The 19,552-nt window shown below is 40.6% G+C and overlaps 1 protein-coding gene across 2 annotated transcripts in view; it reads right to left on the bottom strand.

Moving 5' to 3' along the window:
• TP53INP2 (tumor protein p53 inducible nuclear protein 2) overlaps nucleotides 1–19,021 on the bottom strand; it is a 33,853-nt gene extending 14,832 nt beyond the window's left edge. For both annotated transcript variants that reach the window (XM_032217282.1, XM_032217284.1), the window contains exon 1: nucleotides 18,636–19,021. The gene's annotated coding sequence lies outside the window, so the exon portion shown is untranslated. The remainder of the gene's footprint in view (nucleotides 1–18,635) is intronic.
• Nucleotides 19,022–19,552: the final 531 nt, after the last annotated feature.

Here is a 19,552-nt window from a genome sequence, read left to right as displayed (position 1 = left end):
AATTGAATGTAGTAGAGATTCTGAATTAGCAATTTTACTTCTTAATTACTAATTATACAATTATGTAATGTACTCATTTTCCCCAAAACTACAGGTTTTCAGTTATGCCCAGTCTATCATACCAACAGCAGAGTAGATAATCAATAATTGTGTCCATTTGTTACACATTTGTTATCTTTTTCAAACAATATATCTATGCCACATTTTAGGCCAAAGCCCTGCCGAGAAAATATGCCTACACTCAAAATGCCAAAAGATGTATTTGAAACAGCAGTTAAAAATTATTTACAACTAATTTAACAATTGAGAAAGACAATTTAAAATACAGGTGCATTAATATTGACCATACAAAATAGTTTTTTTTTAAAATCAGCCTATCAGTTCAGCGGAACACATCTTCAGAAGCATTTTTATAGATTACAATTATGCAAATCAGGTTTTCTGATGTTAGCTCAATCAAATCATCTTTGCCAAATATTTGCCTGGTAGTAAGATGATTACCGGTAATAACACAGATCCCTACAGGATTATAATTTTCTTCAAATTGTAGGAAGGATGGAAGAAATATGTTTAGTTCTCTCTTGAATGCTTATTTAGTTTCCTTTTTTAAAAAACTGATACACAAAATATTTTTTTCCCAATCATCCCAAATTTCTTTAAAATTGTCAGTGTAGTTCATTGCCACTTTTTAAAATGTACATTCAGGGGGGGAAAGCTTTTTTTAAAATTGTTTATATAAAGCTAAATAGTTTAAGAAATTTGCATTGAAAGTACAAATTTTAGTCTGAATTTACAGTATTAAAAATTCTAAATGAACCACACTTATGGCATTTACAAAAACAAGGAACTGGAGGGAAAAATCTGAAATGGATAGAATAGCCAAGCCATAAGGCACAAATTTAGTTTCCCTATTGACTGTGTGGCCAGAACTTTTACACATCAATTGACACTGTCCAGATCAATTGGCACTTTTTCTAGAAATATAGGGATGGAGGCTATAAAAAAAAACCCACTGGAAGAGAGAAGTCTTTAAATACAGTTTATAAAATGTGTATGTGTGTGTGTATGTATGCATGTATGTATGTATGTGAATGTGTATAATGCAATGTAGAAGTACTTCAAAAGTTCAGCTTTAATAATGCAAATCTCACTATGAACATTACTAATAATTGCTTAGATACTAGAAAGAACTTCATCGGTTCTAAATGCTTTAACAGACATTGCACAAAGGAGGGGTATGTGCTACATGGCTCCTATTCTACCTTGCATGGTTTTCTAACTGCATAGTTCTATGATATGGTGGGTCTCCACTAGAAACAGTGGAAATGCTGTGGCCAAAAAGAATTACACAATGCAATCCTTTGGGCATTTATTTCAGGCCTGAAGACCCAAGGAAAGGGTAGAAAAAGCATATCTTGGGACTCATACGTAGCCTAACAGTATAGATTTTGCATTTCTATTTCTTTCCCTCAAAGTTGGTTTCCCTACCAAAAAACCTCCATCATTTTTGTCTGCACACATGTATTCAAGATTTGGGGCAGATTAAGAACCCATTGAGATTAAGAATCCACTGAGCAGTGGCTCAGTGGCTAAAGCACTGAACTTGTCGCTAAGAAAGGTTGGCAGTTTGGCGGTTCGAATTCCTAGCGCTGTGTAACAGAGTGAGCTCCCGTTACTTGTCCCAGCTTCTGCCAACCTAGCATGTGCGCTTCATGTGCACTGTGCATGCATGTGTAGCACAACTAAAATTGCTCTGAGCATGTGCAGAAGCAAAAAATAAGATGGCGGCACTTATGACAGTGCTGGGAGAACCGGTTCGGGGGCTTGGAAGGCCTGAGTCGCTGCCGGTTCCAGCAACCCAGGCCCCCAAGTTACTACCGGTTTGGCCGAACCAGTCCAAACTGGTAGGAACCCACCACTGATCCCAGTCTTCTCCAATGTTGTGTCCTCCAGAAATTTCTAATTGTAGTTATTATTGCCAAACTCTTGGTAGATTAGAATTCTAAAGCTATAGTTAGTTTATCTCAAAGAATGCATATCTCACCCAGTTAGAAGGTGCAATGATATAGAACTTATCCTAGAGGGAATTCTGGAGTGAAGAATTTAGGAAAGGAAAGTCTGAGTCAGGAATAGTATGATATGATTTCCCAGCCAAAAACATTTTTCATGTACTCTAGAAGTTGTTCAAATGAGTGGACTTATCGATCGCATCTTACAGAAATGAGGCCTTTTTCCAGATGCTGCCTTCTGTAGAAGGTTCACTTGATTCATCACAATGTGTCTATCCTGTTAAATTTGCAGAAGATGATGGTTTCACTCAGCAACAGATGGTTGCCTTTCTTTCCTTCATGATAACATTTGTTCTATCCCAAGCCTATTGTTCATTGTCTTCTGGGACCTATCCATGGCAAGGTTGGCTTGAAGCAATTACCTAAGGAAGGAACTTCAATGGAAGCCATTATGATGCCAGCAAATCTATATCTAAGCTGATACCAGTGTCCGTGAATGAATCCAGTAAGAGGAGTAAACAGCACAGGATAGGTCTCAGAAGACAATTAACAGCTTGGCACAGGAATCATTTATCTAACATGTTTATGAAGTAAGTATAGTGGCATTAACTCATATCTCCAATCTTATGTTTTGTTTACTCTTAAAAACAAAGTCCATTTATTTCAACAGACTTCCAACAAGAACATTCCTAAGCATACATACATCCTAGGCAGAGTCACTGCTATGAGAAAAGCAGACACATCCGGTAAGTTATTTAAACAAACAAATAAAAGAAGCAAATACTTATTTGCAGTGCTTCTATCAGATTCCCATTCCAGTAACCATGTTAAAGATGACACTATTGGTTTGCAAAATCTATTTCCCTATTGTGGTCAATGGAACACGAATACCTGTTCTTAGTTATTCATGTATCGTGGAGGTCTTGTGTGTTCCAGGCTCAGAAAAACATGGATTATATTTCTGAGCAGATGGTAAGCTTATTCAATACAGCTTTCATCAGATACATTTAGAAGCTGGACTGACCATTAAGTAGAATGAAGTAGCTGCCTCAGGCAGTCAATTTGGTAGCATCATCTTGCCTAGTAAATATTATTATTATACTGCCTGGAGTGGAGGTGGGGGAGGCGCTAGTGGAATTATTTTGCCTTACATATTAAAATAACCATGTTTGACTCAGAGCCATGGCCTTTGGTGCTTCAGAAGACGCAAGCAAAAGTCTTTCCAGCCTCAATGATGGGAAAAAAAGAAAGCAATTCTGTCATAGGACTGTTGTTCTGGGAAAAAGTATTACTAGCATTAATGTGTATAAATTATAGTGCTAGCATAGTACTCTTCTTTTGAAAAATAGCAATTTCTGGAACTCATGAAATACCAAACAGCAAGGAATTTAAAAAATTTGTCTTGGATATATGCTACTGCCAAGCATGAAGGTCTTTGCATGAGTAGGATACTCTTTTCCAATTCAGTCTGTGGAAGAGTTCTCATTAAGTGGAAAGTAGCGAAGATACTGTTTGCACAAGTCCTTGTTTTATAATCGAGTATCTAAATGTTACTCTCCCAGGGTTCCTTTAACTCCAGTCTTGAATGTCTACAGAGATCCTCAGTCATCCAGGTCATGGTTGTCCCAAAGGTCCTTCTTGGATGAGAAGCGAAACATCTTCAAAGAAAAACCAAAAAGTCCAATTGCCTCTTGAAAAAGCACCTTTGGGTCATCCAGCCTTGAATGGAGTCCTACAGAGAGAAATTCAGCAAGGAAGGTGATGATCTTCTTTAGCCTTTCCATCAGAAAATCATTCTGCAATTTAGTCCCATTAATGACACAGAAAAAAGATTGCTAAGAATATTGGGTGGGGATGAGGGTCCATTCCCATCGCATAGCAGGGAGATGGTTGAGAAGAAGGAATATGAAAAGCAATCATGGAACATGAGCTTCTCATGCATTGAGACTGTCATGCTAGTTGGGGATTCTGACCACTGAAGCATTAAGGCAGCACAAACTCGAGAGAGGCTGCAGAACGAGAACAAGAGGCAAGGGAAGCAGAGGTTTATCCAAAACAAGAGGCTGGAGTGTTTGCTAATAATAAAACATTGCTTGCATCTTATTTTCACAATAGTAAGTGGTTTTTTTCTTCAAAAGAATGGTGCATTTGTGGGAAAAGTAGTTACCAAAGTGTTAGGCTAAATAATAAGGAAGAAACTCAGGAATTCCTGCACTGAGCATGGTGTGAGATTCCATGACCTTAAATGGCTCCTTCCAAATCAGGTCTCACAATTATGGGAAGTTACAGAAGTTTAGCTTTTTGTTACAAACATGCTCCCAACCTATGGACTGCATGGGCTGCTTGACCAAACAAGGGATCCCAGAGTAATGTCAGGGATCACATACTCTCCCCCTGAAGTTATTTGCATCAAAAGAGTACCTGAACAGAGCATATCTTTAATAATTGCAAAGTGGCCAGAGACCACTGCAATGACCCCCACATCAAGTGCAAGAGGACTTTGATTTGTAAAATGTTTGTGTTTATATAGAGCAGAGGTGTACAAGCTTCAGGACTTCAGGTGGTTCCAGAAAAACCTAGAGTAAGCTCTTTCAACCCTCCTCAGAGTGCCAGAAAACTGCAACTCTGAATGTGATAAGCAGGGGTGGGTTGCTTCAAGTTTTAGTACCGGTTCGCAATGCACACACAATGTGCACGCTCGCTCGCTTCACTCACGTGTGTTCAATGTAAATTGGTTTTTTGTGCATGCACAGAACAATGTACAGTGAACTGCGCATGCGCACTCATTAACAACCAAAATGGTGGTGGCCCAGTGGCGGCAAGGGAATTGGTTTGGGGGTGTAGCAGGCCTGGGTCGCTGCTGGTTCTGTGACCCAGACCTGAATTTCACTACTGGTTCGTCTGAACTGGGCCGAACCGGGAGCAACCCACCTCTGGTGATAAGCAATCATATGAACAACTAATGAATGATTTAATTTATCATTTTCCAAACCTATCTTAGTTTTTCTGTGGACTTTAATCAGGTTTTGGCTTTATTTATTTATATATTATTCCACCTTTTTTTATCCTGCCATTTTGAAGGGAGGCAGGCAAATCCTGCCTCAAAGGTCAATGTAGTTTTTATTTTAATTTTAAATATATATATACTCTTCAAGGAAACAGTTTCTCCCAACTTCTGTGAAATGTGTCCTGTTTCAAAGGATCATTGTTTGCCACTAAAGTCATTTTGAGCTCTCAGAGCCTCAGAAGCTAATCTCCCAAAATTTTACTCCCCAGAGCACAACAAAGCATCACATTGATTCATATTTGTAATGCAAAGTTGCTCTGTTCACCCAGCTCTCATGGTTACTCAACCCATTTTTAGGTTTATATAACTCTAGGATTACCATATTTGGGCTTCTTTAGACATTAATAAAGAAAGAAGCATTTCATTGCTGCTGTTAATGGTAAAGCTTTTGGCAGGGTAAAGCTCTGGTAGCCCTAAAATGTACCGAATAACCAAGTGGACTGAGTGTCTATAGCATGGGTGTCAAACTCAATGCCTGGGGACTGAATCCAGCCCGGAGGGTTTTTAAATCTGGCCTGCAGGGCCACCCTTGAAACAGACTAACTAGTGGTGCTTCCACCAGCAAAAATGTGCTCCCAAGCTCTGTTTTGGCCTGCCACAGCCTCCTGCAACCCTCTTCCAGTGAAAACGGTGTTGTACTGGCAGAGGTTGCAGAAGGCCGTGGCAGCTGAAAACGGAGCTCAGAAACCTGTTTTCGCTGGCAGAGTGTTTGGGCCTCCACAGGTGTCCCCGACAGGAATGATGTCAAGCCAGCCATGCCTACTCTGGCCACACCCAGCCAGCTCCTCCACCGCGAGGTGAAACATAACCTTGATGCCTCTCTCAATGAAATAGAGTTTGACCCCCCCCCCCCCGGTCTATAATATGTTAAAGCGTAGAAAACAGAAAAGATATAGTAAAAACCAAGTTTAAGCATGTTGAGCAACTGTATTTCCTATGTTTTGAACTGACCTGGTTCGGCATGTTGCGTGAATGCACTCAATTTGTTGTCTTTCTTTCACTCATTTTGTTACCAAGAGCTATTTTTACATTTGAATTCCCTTGCATAGCAGCAGTCAGTCCATGCTGACTAACAGTTCCTTCATCCTGGACCAACCAATCACAGTTATGTAACTACCGTCACATTGATCCTCAATCTGTGTTAGTGATGCTTCACTAAAGCTTTCTCCCAATATGGCTTGCAGCAACTAAAAATGAACTAGTCAGGCTTTTTAGGTGACTATAAAAGTAAAAATACTTTCACATCAAGCTCCTGGTGACTGCATAGAAACAAAGAGCTTTCAGTACAGAAAAAGTTTGCTACAGCTCTTTGCTGAGGATATTCCAGTGAAGCCCTCATACCTGGTATTTTTTCATGGTTTCCCACAGAAGTGCTAAATAGCCATTATTTTTTCTAGCCTCTACGGTCAAACAGGCTTGTGGTATTATCTCATCTGGATGATTTTTCTCTTGCATTTTTTTGAATGAGAGACTCTGGAATGTATATTTATTTTTTACCATACTTAGTTACTTGGCTTCCTCATGATTGCCCATAGCAATCTGACTTCTAGGGCAATGTTTCTCAACCTTGCTAAGTTTTAGACATTTAGAATTCCCTAGTCAGCATCATTTAAAAACCTAGAACCGTGCGTGATGGTGAATCTATGGCACACGTGCCCGAAGTGGCACATGGAGCCATGTCGCCTGGCACACATGATGTTGCCTATTCCTCTTCTGGGTTTCTGGCACATATGCACACACAATGATCAGATGGCTTTCATGTGTGTGGCACTGCCAGAAACTGGAAGAGCTGGTCTTGCATTTTCTGGCCAGCTGATTGTTGGACATGCATGTGTGCCAGTAACGAAGATTATCTGGCTGGTGTGCGTGCATGCACCGAAAACTGAAAGTTCATTTTCCAGCGTGCGCATGCCCCCTGGGCAGCTCCTCTTCTGAGTTGTGGCCCAGATGAGCACCACTCAGTGCCGAAAAGGCTCGCCATCTCTGACCTAGAATGTTAAATGGGCTGAAGGATACCAGACAAAACTCATGATTTCATTATAGAACTTCCCAGTAATGAAGCTCTGAAATTCAATTGATGCTCTCGTTTATTACTTGACTCAGCTGATGAATCTAAAACTTGCCGGATCGTTTTTTTTCTATTAAAAAGGGAAAATAGCGCTCTTGCTGTCATATCTTTGATACACTTCTGCTATCTACAAGCAGAGGAAATATAGTTCCATGAACCATCTGCCATGTGAGCTCTGGAGAGTTGCTGCTTTAATTAAATTTCAAAGAAGTTAAAAAATATTAAATCACACACAAATGAGAGTTATATTTTAAAAAACTGGGGAACTGGGGCCAGGAAAGAATTCTAAGAAATGTACATCAGAAGTAAAGGAATGACGGATGTTAACAGAATAACAGAGTTGGAAGAGACATTGGAGGTCTTCTAGTCCAACCCCCTGCTCAGGCAGGAAACCCTATATCATTTCAGACGAATGGTTATACAATCTCTTGAAAACTTCCAGTGTTGGAGCATTCACAACTTCTGGAGGCAAGTTGCTCCACTGATTAATTGTTCTGTCAGGAAAGTTCTCCTTTGTTCTAGGTCCAGGATTGCGAACCTATGGCACGCGTCCACAGATGGCACGCGGAGCCATTTGTCCGGGCATGCAATGCGTTGCCCTGTCAGCTGGCCAGCGCACATGCGGGCGCTGGCCAGCTGACTTTAGCCTTTTTTTGAGGCCATTTTTCGCCCTCCCCAGGCTCCAGAGGCTTTATAGGAGCCTGCGGAGGGCGAAAACAGCCTCCCCTGCCCCTCCCTGAGGTTTCAGGAGCTTCCCTGAAGCCTCTGGAGCGCAAAAAACCGACCCTACGGGCAAACTGGACGTTCACAAACAGACTTCTGGTTTCCTTGTAGGGCCGGTTTAAGTCCCCTGGAGCCTTTAGGGACTTTCCGGAGGCTTCCCTGAAGGCTCCGAAGGACGAAAAATGACCCTAGGAACAAATCAACTTCCGGTTTGTCCGTTGAGCCGTTTTTAGTCCTCCGGAGCCTTCAAGGAAGTCTCTGGAAGGTCCCTGAAGGCTCCGAAGGACTTAAACCGGCCCTACAAGCAAACCGGAAGCCAGTTCCTGAATTTCCGGTTTGCCCGTAGGGCTGGTTTTTTGCGCTCCGGAGGCTTCAGGGACGCAGGGGAGGTTGTTTTCGTCCTCCCCGGGCTCCTATAAAGCCTCTGGAGCCTGCAGAGGGCGAAAAAAGGATGCAAAAAATGGGGGGAGGAAGTGCCTGTCATGTGCACATGTGAACTGGGGGGGTGTCGCACATTGTATTATGGGTGTGGCACGCCCATGCACGCCCCCTCCCTGCGCTCCTCCCGCTTATGGCACGCGAGCCAAAAAGGTTCGCCATTGTTGTTCTAGGTTGTTTCTCTCCTAGATTAGTTTCCATCCATTGCTTCTTTTCCTGCTTTCAGGTACTCCGAAGAATAGTTTGACTCCCTCTTCTTTATGACAGCCCTTGGACATTGCAACATTGCTATTATATCACCCCATTTCTCCTTTTCATTAAACTTGACATATCCAATTCCAGCTACTGTTCTTCATATGTTTTAGCCTCCAGTCCCCGAATCATCGTTGTTGCTCTTCTCTGCACTCTTTCTAGAGTCTCCACATCTTTTTCACACTGTGCCAGCCAAAGCTGGATGCAGTATTCCAAATGTGCTTTTACTAAGGGATTATAAAGTGGTATTAACACTTCACGTGATCTTGATTCTATCCCTCTGTAATGCAGCCTAGGACAGTATAAAACCAACAAATGGGACAATAACCGGAGCTGTTACTTGCCAAATGCCACAGCCTTTCTACTAGCTTTTATTACAATGAAAAACATATGGAAGGCACATGGAATCCGATTGAAATCCATTGTCTCCTGATAAGGTGCTAGAATTCGGAGCATTCTTTTATGAAGGCATCTGTAAGATTTCACTTCACAAACACAACATGTTATCTACTTTCCATTTACTTGAAGTGGTAGAAATGCACATACTTTGACAGAGATTGATCATATTTATGTTTAATTTGGATCAGAGAGATGTATTTAAATTTAATTTGGATTAGAATTACTTTATCTGGTGGGGTCAATCATTCCATTTCACCATTATTTCAGTGGCAAGGATTTTATCAAGAGATCTTACAAAGTTTCCCCTTAAATTGGAAAATAAAATACACTTACAATTGAAAAGGATTTAGGGAGAGGATTAACATCTGCTAAGCTTGATAATACTGTTATATTGACCATTCAAAGTGAGGATGGGGAAAATGCAGATTGAAAGAGATAAAACCATATCTGTACAATAAAAATATTAAAATAAGAGATATTAAAATAAATAAACAAACCCTGGTATCCTAATTAAATTTAGCTCACTCTGTCCTAGTGCTTGGGGTGGATGAGTGGGTGAGGAGAACCAGGTTGTGAGAGCTTTTTGGGAAGTTTAATATTGTGGGGACCTACCAAATTTCAGGAGAAAGGGTGCTCCATAGGGTGGTGGTTACTATGAAAAAAGCAACTTCCTGGATCCCTTAGATGACAACACTTATGGGAAGAGATTAAGGATGTGCCCATTTTATTCAATCTGGTAGAATGGGCAGATGTTCTTAGGGAGAGGCAGTTTCACACATAACCTGACCCCATGTCATATAGGGCATTACAGTGGGAAGTGACCAAAGCATGAATAACTCTGAGCAAGGCCTCTCGGTCCAGAAAAGGGTGAAATTGGCGCACGTGACAAAGCTGAGCACAGGCCTCAGTAGCCAGAGCTGCCACCTAATACCTTGAGCAGGAGCTGTGAGTCCAGGACGACTCCCAAATTGCACACCAGCTTAGTCCAGGGGACGGCCTCCTCCTCCAGAGTCAAAGATGACACATGACCTGGGCTTGAACCAGGGCCACAAACAAACACACACACACACACACACAAACTAATGCTATTAATTAATTTGTAAACACAATGGATGAGTACCAAATTTAGTCCTATACCTAAGGCACTCACCAAGACTCATGGCAGTACCTGTCTTCTTTATCTAAAAGATAACCAGTGAATTCAGTTAACACTTACCTTATTTTCCCCAAAATAAGACCCAACTGGAAAAGAAGCCCCAGCATTATTTTTCAGGATGCTCATAATATAAGCCCTACCCCAAAAATAAGACTCCGTTAAGATCGCCAGCCAGACGTATGCATTTAGTATTATATTTCCCAGAAAATAAGACATAACCAAAAGATAAGCTCCAATGCATCTTTTGGAGCAAAATTAATATAAGACCCAGTCTTATTTTTGGGGAAACACAGTAGATAGAAGACCAGCAGGAAATATCTGCAAAAACATTCAGGAAAATGTCAGTGGCAACCCACATCAATATTATTGCCAAAAGAGGTACATGAATGTACCCTTGAAGTGAGCAGAAATAAAGCTTGATTCAAAGAAGAAGTTTTCCTTTTTTTAAGAGTAGATCCATTAAAATGAAGGTTCACATAATATTAAAAAAAATATTCAGCAGTGGAAAAATCCTCCAGAATAGTAACTAAAGACTGAAAATCATGATTTTCAAGCATCAGAGAAGAAAAATGGAAAAGGACATGAACATTTGAGTGTGATGTTTGTGTGAAAAAGGCAAGACAGTGGCCACAACTAAGCAATTGAAACACCATCGTCCCCATTTTTATAGGTAATTGAATAATATATAGTCACAGAAACCATCTTGATTTTTTGATCCTTCCCCACAGATCCCTTGGAAGAGAGTACTCTGATAAAAGAAGAACTGGCTGAAACACTAACAAGAGCCTTATACAACTGCTGCATTTAATTGAAAGTCTCATCTATAGAAAAATAAAATCAATCATAAAGTAGCCATAACCTTTGTTTTATGCCATGTCTTCCTTGCTGGCCCCAAGAATCCCCTTAAACGACATGATATTTACTTGTGAACATCTAGATAGAAATGTGTAAGCGTCTTCAGGATCAGAAATATTAGAAATGTGGCTATGCTGGGGCATGAGCAAAATAAACCTGCTGAGTAGATATCTGTAGATGACCTACTTCTGAAAGCATCTGCCCCAGGATAAGGCTGGATAGGGGAATAACCATATGTATCCCCCTTTCCCTTCCAAAAGGGGGGAGGAAATTATACCATTGGAATTATGCGTTAGTAAGCTTAATAGCCATCTGTTGTCAGGGAGAGAGATTAAACTCATGGGAGACAGTGACTTTCCTCTCCTTTCTAGCATAAGGACCAGTTACAGCCTTCCAAATTCTGGAACTTAAAGTACATTCGGTAATCTCCTTCATCGAATTCAAAACCTTTCAGACACAACCAATCTTTCTAAAACATTGTTCCAGAGCAGGGGTGGGTTGCTTCCGGCATTATTGCCGGTTCAGTGCATGCACAAATTTTGTGTGTGCACGCTAGCTTTGCTCACATTTGCAAATAAATAAGTCTGCACATGCACAAAATGTTAAAAAAATAATAATTTGTGCAATGAAAATTGTCCTGCGCGTGCGCATAATCAAAAATCAAGATGGCGCCGTTGTGGAGAATTGATTCGGGGGTGTAAGCAGACCTTGGTTGCTACCGGTTCCAGCAACTCAGGCTGCCAAACTACTACTGGTTCGGCCGAACCAATACAAACTGGTAGGAACCCACCACTGTTCCAGACAAAGATCTTCGGTATGTAGTAGGAAACCACTCATTTAAATAGTTCTGCCTGCCCACATGGGTGTCTTGTCGAACTCTGTATTGTCCAGATTAACTTAGAATCATAGTTTTAACACAGAATCAAAACCTTACAGGCCATCTGGCCCAGCCTTCTTTTTAAGGAAGGAACAGCAAGCAGGGTGTTCTGTTTGACAAAAGACCTTCCCGCCTCTGTTTGAACAGTAGTGGGTACAGATCTGCCTTAGCAAGATGGTTCATCTTGAAAAGGAATATTGCTCTTCCTTTTTTAAAATTAAATTTTATATTAGCCATGTTGCTCTTATTTGATGGAGGCAAAGTGAAGCAGATGTGCCTCAGATAACTGATCCATATCACAACCATTTCTATCTGCATGCAAACACCATTGTTCCAAGGGAAGGAAAACATCATGGTCTCTTCATCGATTGGAAGCGATTTTCATGGAGGCTTGCCTAAAGGACACTCCCCTTGACTCACCCCCAAAGCATAATGCCAGCTTTGTCAGCCCAATTATACAACTTGAGAAATGGAAAACCATCAATGAAGTCTGTTTTTCTATAAAAACAGAAAGGCTTTAAAACTTGCCCTGTCTTTTTGCTTTCTAATGTTTATACAACTTTACCATACACTGCTTTTGATTGAGGATCTTCAAAACTTGGCAAGTCTAAGACTTGTGGACTTCAACTCCTAGAATTCCTGAACTAACATGACTGGAGGAAGAATTCTGGGAGTTGAAGTCCACAAGTCTTAAAGCTGTCAAGTTTGAAGACCCCTGTTCTAGATCTTCCTTCCGGTTTGCTCTCAGCTATGTCTACATGCATCTCTCACATTAGGGATAATTTAATTCCTCCTTGTCACAAATTTATGTGAGCATCACTTCCCTTTCCCCAGTCAGCAATTGATCTAGACTTGTGACTGAGGTGGGGAAAAAATTTATCCTAAGTAAACTTTTCTGGATCTGAGTGTGGGGTGTCTCTCTTAACTGAAAAAGTGTATCTAATTAGTAACAATACTAATTGTGGCTTACAACCAAAATTGAGAGTGGAACTCCGAGCATTAAGACTGTGGCAATTAAGTGAGTCATGCCCAGTATTACACACAGTATATTTATATTTGCATGAATGCAAAAGTTAATATCACCCAGGAAAATATCTATTACTTATTACACAAGCAACGAAAAAATATACAAAAGCTGAACTGGCTATTGGAGAACTAAGCTGTGTAGCATAATTTTCATCTTGGTACTTTCAGAAAATTGGGTATTGCAGTTCTCACATTTCCTAGCTAAACTAATTGAATCCCAATATATTTGCAGGCTCTCAGGCTGCAGAAAGGTATTTGGTGCATAATTTAGACAGGAAATCAATTTCTTATTTCATTTTGAATACACTTCCACATTTTTGCCCTTGAAAAACTGGGAGAAAAAACTAGGAAAGAATATTTGGCAAAGAAATACAAAGAGTAAGATAACCTCCTGTATTCCAAAGTTATTATATGATACCGAGGAGGGAGAGGGAGAGAGAAAGAGACTTTTTTGTTTAGAATTGTAAGATCTGCCCGAAAACTACCCAGCTTAGTATCAGTATAGTAACAACTTTGGACGACAGGAGCTTATCTTAAATATTTACATAATGATTCCTTATCAAGACTAGCAGTACCATCCAAGCGGCTGGAAATCTGTACGCATTTTCCTGACAGTTCATTAGGGCTGCTTTTTCTGACTGCATAATATGAATGTATAGAAACTATAAAGTTTTAAGAAAAGTAATTCAGTTAGTAGAAATCCAATCTCTCACATTTAGTAGGAAATGAAATCCATCTTAAAAGGATTAATTTTTAAACAGAGGCAAGAATGAATAATATCAAAGAAAAAGAAGACCATATTCAGCATTTTATTTTTTTTTAAATTTATTGATCTATTCTGTATTGAGTAAGCAACATTTTTGGCAGAGGGCTTATTTTGAATTTTGTGAAAATGCATTAGGCATACAGGTAGTTATCAAATTACAACCACAATTGAACTCAAAATTATTGTTCCTAAGTGAGACAAATGTTAAGTGGGTTTTGCTCCCTTTTACAACCTTTCTTGCCACAGTTGTTAAGTGAATCATTGCAGTTTTTAACTTAGTAATACTGTTCTTAAGTAAATCTAGCTTCCCCATTGACTTTGCTTGTCAGAAGGTCTCAAAAGGTGACCACATGATCCCGGGACATTGCAACCATCATAAATATAACTCAGTTGTCAACGATCTGAATTTTGATCACGTGATGATGGGATTGCTGCAACAATCGTAAATGTGAAAAATGATCATCAAGTCACTTTTTTCAGTGCTTTTGTAACTTTGAACAGTCCCTAAATGAACTGTTGTAAGTCAAGGACTACCTGTACTTATAAAACAGTTGCTATGTGAGAATTATCTAGTCACAAAATAATTATGCAAGACATAGCCATATATTTCTACATTTATCAGAAACCAGCCTCTCAGCATGCTCTCTAGCTTCCCAACATTTATCGCTCCAAAAAATCATTGCAGGAAATAAATATGAGGCTAGCAGGTGGCATTCTGGTTTACAATGAGCCATCTTTCTATTTAATTTTGTTTAAAAAATCTTTTAAAAGTTAAGATAGGCTCTGAGCCTGATGAGGACCAAAGGAAGTGCTGGGTATGATGTGCTGTGGACACTGCATTGTCTATTTTTGTTCTATATAATCTGACTCTAATGCTTTTAAGATCTTGTCATCCCCTCATTCAGTTGATAGAGCAACCGAATTCTATCCATTACGGTATTCTTGTACTCTGGAAGATGACATCAATACCAGCTCTAAAAAAAAGTGCTAGCACTATGTTCTTCTGGATTTCTCCTCTACTGCATTATTGGAAATTTGTTTCATATTTCAATGGGTTGTACATTGATTTGAACATTTCAAGTCACAGCTTAATTCTCTTTTGAGTTCTGTATTACGAAGCTCAGGCTTTCCAAAATTATCAAGTTAGATAAGAACATAGGATGGGAAAAGAATGATACAGAAAGGAGCATGTTTTGGTAATCAGCCAAGTCAGAGTTTTTAAATTAAAATTTTTTTTTAGAATGAAGACTTTTTAGTAGAAACTTCAGAGCAGAATGACCACTAATGGTTGCCAAGGAAAACTTTACAAAACATACCTAAGAATATTCATAAGGTCATCATCACAGTATGTGCTTATGATCTTTGTGGAATTCATCAGCTTCTATTCAGATAGGACAGTTAATGCAAAATAATAGCTTTACCCCTCACTTTGGTATCTCTACTCAACTGTATTTCTTATATCAAGATGTAGACTTTACAATCTTTGTCTATAGTAGGTAGATATTTTTCTTAAATATCTGGATGGATTTAAGAGGCTGCCATCAAACATAGCTGATAGCTGAACTCCATAGCTAGACCACAAGTAACGTCACAGAAATTCTATTCTACATTTACAATTTACAATCACAGTTCATCTTTGAGATACCTGGTGTGTCCAAATCCATCATTTGTAATTTCATGGATACTGATGAACGTCTAAATACTTTCCTAGTCCATACAGCTGCAGAAGAAAATGTAAAATGTTTATACTTTTATTTTATTACAAAAGTGGTTTACTTTCATATTGCAATTAATATATTCCCAGATTTCTTAGCATTATTAGTTCATCTACTATTTTAGACATCTTGGAATCCTATGTAATCATGTGCTATAAAAAAAAAGATGGCAGCCAGGTCAGGTGAACACTATAGAGCATATAATACTTGGAATATATAAAGCCATACATGTCAAAAATGTTGACATTTCAGGAAAACCTAGACTCTTTGAATGTAGCCTCATTTTAGAAGTTGCACTTCAGACTTTCACAATCTGTTATCTTTCAGATGTGCTAGAATTTTACTCTTAATAATTCTCAGCCGGAATATCAAAATCAAAAACATCTGCATAATTATTTAATCAATGCAGAGATGAAAACAAGATCTTTCAGTTCAAGAATGCATTCTTACTGATTAAATAATATTCAGCATAACAATGATATCTCAAAATACATTTGTTCCCCTGCCTTCCTCTCATACAGAGTAAGAGTCATAATTTTAGGCCTAGTACTGTTTAAATGTAAAATAACTTTTTCAATTCCAGATGAAGATAAGAAAACAGTGACAGTATGTGATTAGAGAATGCCCATGGAAGAAGTCTCAGACACTTGAAAGGGCTGCTGAATAAGATTAAGTGAAATAGGATTTTAGAGTCATAGCTATTTCTGTGTCCTATTGAAAGTATGCCAAATAATAGAACATAAGTAATTCTCTGATTCAGAGCAGGTTATAGTTTATAGTTTTATAAAGTGTGTGTATGTGTGCATAAATTTCAAATTACCACGATTAATTATATCCAAATTTCCACACACCCCTTCTATTAGAAAATCCCACATTTGCAGATCCCATTTTAGCAATGCATCTAAGACAGTGTTTCTCAACCTTGGCAACTTGAAGATGTCTGGAGTTCACCTCCCAGAATTCCCCAGCCAGCATTTGCATTTGCTGGCTGGGGAATTCTGGGAGGTGAAGTCCGGACATCTTCAAGTTGCCAAGGTTGAGAAACACTGATCTAAGATTTGACTTGCCCAGCCAGTCATTAAATTATGCTTGCTAAAATATGAACTGAAATTCGAACTACTCTGCAAAGCTATCCCTAATGAAGATAAACTGATCTTGATGTCAATCCACCTCAGCCTTCCACTTGTCTTTTACTTGATACCTCTGCCAAATCTCCTTTTCCAGCGATACCAAAATAAAAAAGGTGACATTGCTATCCCGCAGGCCTTTGCCATCAAATTATCGAAGGCCTGAGGCCCAAACTCCGGCGTTCCAAAACATGACAGCCCATCCACCCAGGTCAAAAGAGGACAGCTTCAGCATGCGTGGGTGGGGAGAGGGAGGAGGGAGATTGAAAAGGGCTGGCCTTGGTGACGTCACAATGTCATATGCAAATGAGGAGACCGTCAACACAGGCTTTCAGTCCCAGGCAGCCAATGGCAACAGAAACCAGTTTTTTAATCTTAATCCCTTGACGAAGAAGCGAATAACAAAAGAAGACAGCAAGAGAAGGCAACGGGGGATGCGAGAAAGAGGAGAAATTACTGTGACATCCACGAAATTAGGTGTTTGTTCTTTTTTTTTTCTTCCCCTTTCCCCATTGGGAACTGGATCTAGAAAGTTGTCATTTAACATCATTGCTCCCTTTCTTCCCCCACCCGTTTCGTCTTTAAAGAGAAAAAGATACCCATTCTCTACTTTATTGTATCTGACGTAGTGGGCTTTAAATCAGAAGCTGATGTCACACAACAGCCCTGTCCTTTCGGAAAACGCAAGGCCCTGCCTGGTCTTACCCAACGCTACTTGCCAGGGATCTCAAAAGGAGAACTTCCAGATCCCTTCCTTTCCAGCCTCTCCGCCTTACCCAAGTCCATCCAAGGACGCGCCTGAAAATCAGAGGGACACTGGGCACTTCTAAACCCAGAGAGGCGGTCCGATCAGTCCCTTCGCCCAGCTCCACCAAAGGTGAAATCGCCAGCGAAGCAACACGAACGGAAGGAAGAGACCGAGCAAAACCGGGCCAACAGCCGCCCCACATCTAGCTGGGCATTAGCTGTAAGGGACCCATCTCACGCCTCCTCATCTAGCGAGCCGGGCCGGATTGCCTCTATTAATCCCCTCCCTGGCAGAGCTACGGGTAAACTGGCGCTCAAGGCTACAACTGAACGCAAAGTCCCCGTTCTGAGATCTGCAGCTAATTTACAAGGAACCCTTTGCAATCCGCCAGCGCCTGCTATGACCTCAATGAGAGGGAGAAGCGAGCCTCCGCACCAACAAGGCGAGGGGTGGTATTTGTTTTAAAATTTATTTATTCTGTCACTCATGTACAAGAAAACAGGAATTAAGAATAATAAACATGAATAAGAACACAGGAAATGGGTACAAATAAATGGGGACATTAGGACTGGGACTTTAGGCACAGCTGGTCTTCCCTTCCTCCTCTCCGCATCTTTCCTTCCTTCCCTCCCCGAATTTTAGTCGTTTCTGCGGGTTGGCTGTGCCTCTTCTTGATGGTTCCCCAAAGAAAGTCAAAGACAAAAGGCTCTTTTTGCACCATCGAGGAAGCCAGTCAAACGACTCAAATCCCGAGTTCCTCGTGGGCACCTTCTGACATCCCCCCACCCAGCCTTTTGTTTAATAGCGGTTCCTTTCCCCATGAACTAATTTGTAAAGTGTAAAGCGGATAATCAGCGCACCTGTTTTTAACCCTGGGATGCCAAACCTTAACACTCATATGATACGCGCACACATTCGCATCAGTTTTCACCCGCAAGTGGTTTAAAGTAAACAAGATACCACCAATAGCTTTCCCCCCACTCCACCCACCCCATACCTAGCGAGTCTGGTTTCTCAACTCAAAACAAAGATCTTGATCTATTCTGCTAGCGCCGAATAAGGCTGCTTGGTCTCTCTCCCTGCTAACCAGAAGATGAAACCACAAGGCGTCCATAACAACATACTAAGAAATCTACAACGAAGCGCCAAGGCGCTAAGATGTGCTGCCAAATACAAAGGACAATTAAAAATGTCACCCCAGGAAGAAAATCGGTATCAAAACCGAATGCCAAACGCTACTGCGAAAAAGAAAACATGCGGTGCTGAGCCAAAGAAACAGAAAACAAAGAAACAAAGACCCGAGCAACATCTACAGCATGCAGTATCTATCGCAGGGGGCTTCTTTCCCACAAAGAGAGGGTTCTCCACTTTAAAAATAAATTGCCGGAGAGAGGGAGAGCATCACTTACCTTCACTTGCCTTTTAATGTCATCAACTGTTTTGTAAATCACGCCACAAGCACACACACATAAAAAAAACCCTACAAGGTTTTTTTTACAGCACCAGCATTAGGCGAAGTCTGTGAGGTAGTTTTAATTGAAATCAACAACTAAGGTTCATAATAGAACTGAGGATTGTTTTTTGTTTTAAAAGACACCCCACCGGGAAAAAAAATATTAAACTCGAGCAAGAAAAGGAGAAGGTTGCGGCGGTAATGTCAATTGTGTCTCTGATCTTCCCAGAAGATATGCAACGCTGCAAAATGCATGCAGATGCCCTTGCATCCGGACGCTCTCCCTCCCCAAATGTAGTCCTCGTATTATTATTTTTCGGGGATTGCTGAATCCCCAGTTGATCTTGGCTCAGAAATTGGAACGTTCAAACAGCTGATTGTGGCGTCACAAAGGAGCCCGCCCGCCGCCGGAATGGTAACCGCTTGCCCCAGCCAATCAGAGACGGCCAACGGCTGAAAGGCGAGGCTTTTTGTGCCTCGGTGGGGGGAGTTCTGAGGCTCCACGTGAGTGTTGAGACCCGTGGTGGAAAGAAGGGCTGGGCTTGTGACGCGGTGGCAGAGGTAGGTCTCTTAATACAAAGTAGATCCGTGTGGTCCGTTCGTCCGAGGGATCTGTGAGTCAGGCGGGGCGAAGGACCGAAAATAAGGGGGGGGACACCCACTTACGAGATCGCTTTAGAATCCGGTGAAATAAAAAACTTTTTTTGTGTCTGCTCCTGAGGTCTTAGTGAGGATCTTGAAAAAGGTGCTCAGTTCGCGTTCAGATTTCCAAGGGATCGCCCTGTCAAAAAAACAAGAAACATAGACCCGTAGAAGTGATATTTGTAATAACGTTCGGCAATCACGTTATGTTACCTAATGTGTGTCTGCCAC

The sequence above is a fragment of the Thamnophis elegans genome, chromosome 5 (assembly GCF_009769535.1).
Source record: "Thamnophis elegans isolate rThaEle1 chromosome 5, rThaEle1.pri, whole genome shotgun sequence".
Taxonomy (NCBI): domain Eukaryota; kingdom Metazoa; phylum Chordata; class Lepidosauria; order Squamata; family Colubridae; genus Thamnophis; species Thamnophis elegans.
The sequence above is the reverse complement of the archived record's forward strand: the minus strand, read 5'-3'. Positions and strand labels throughout refer to the sequence as shown.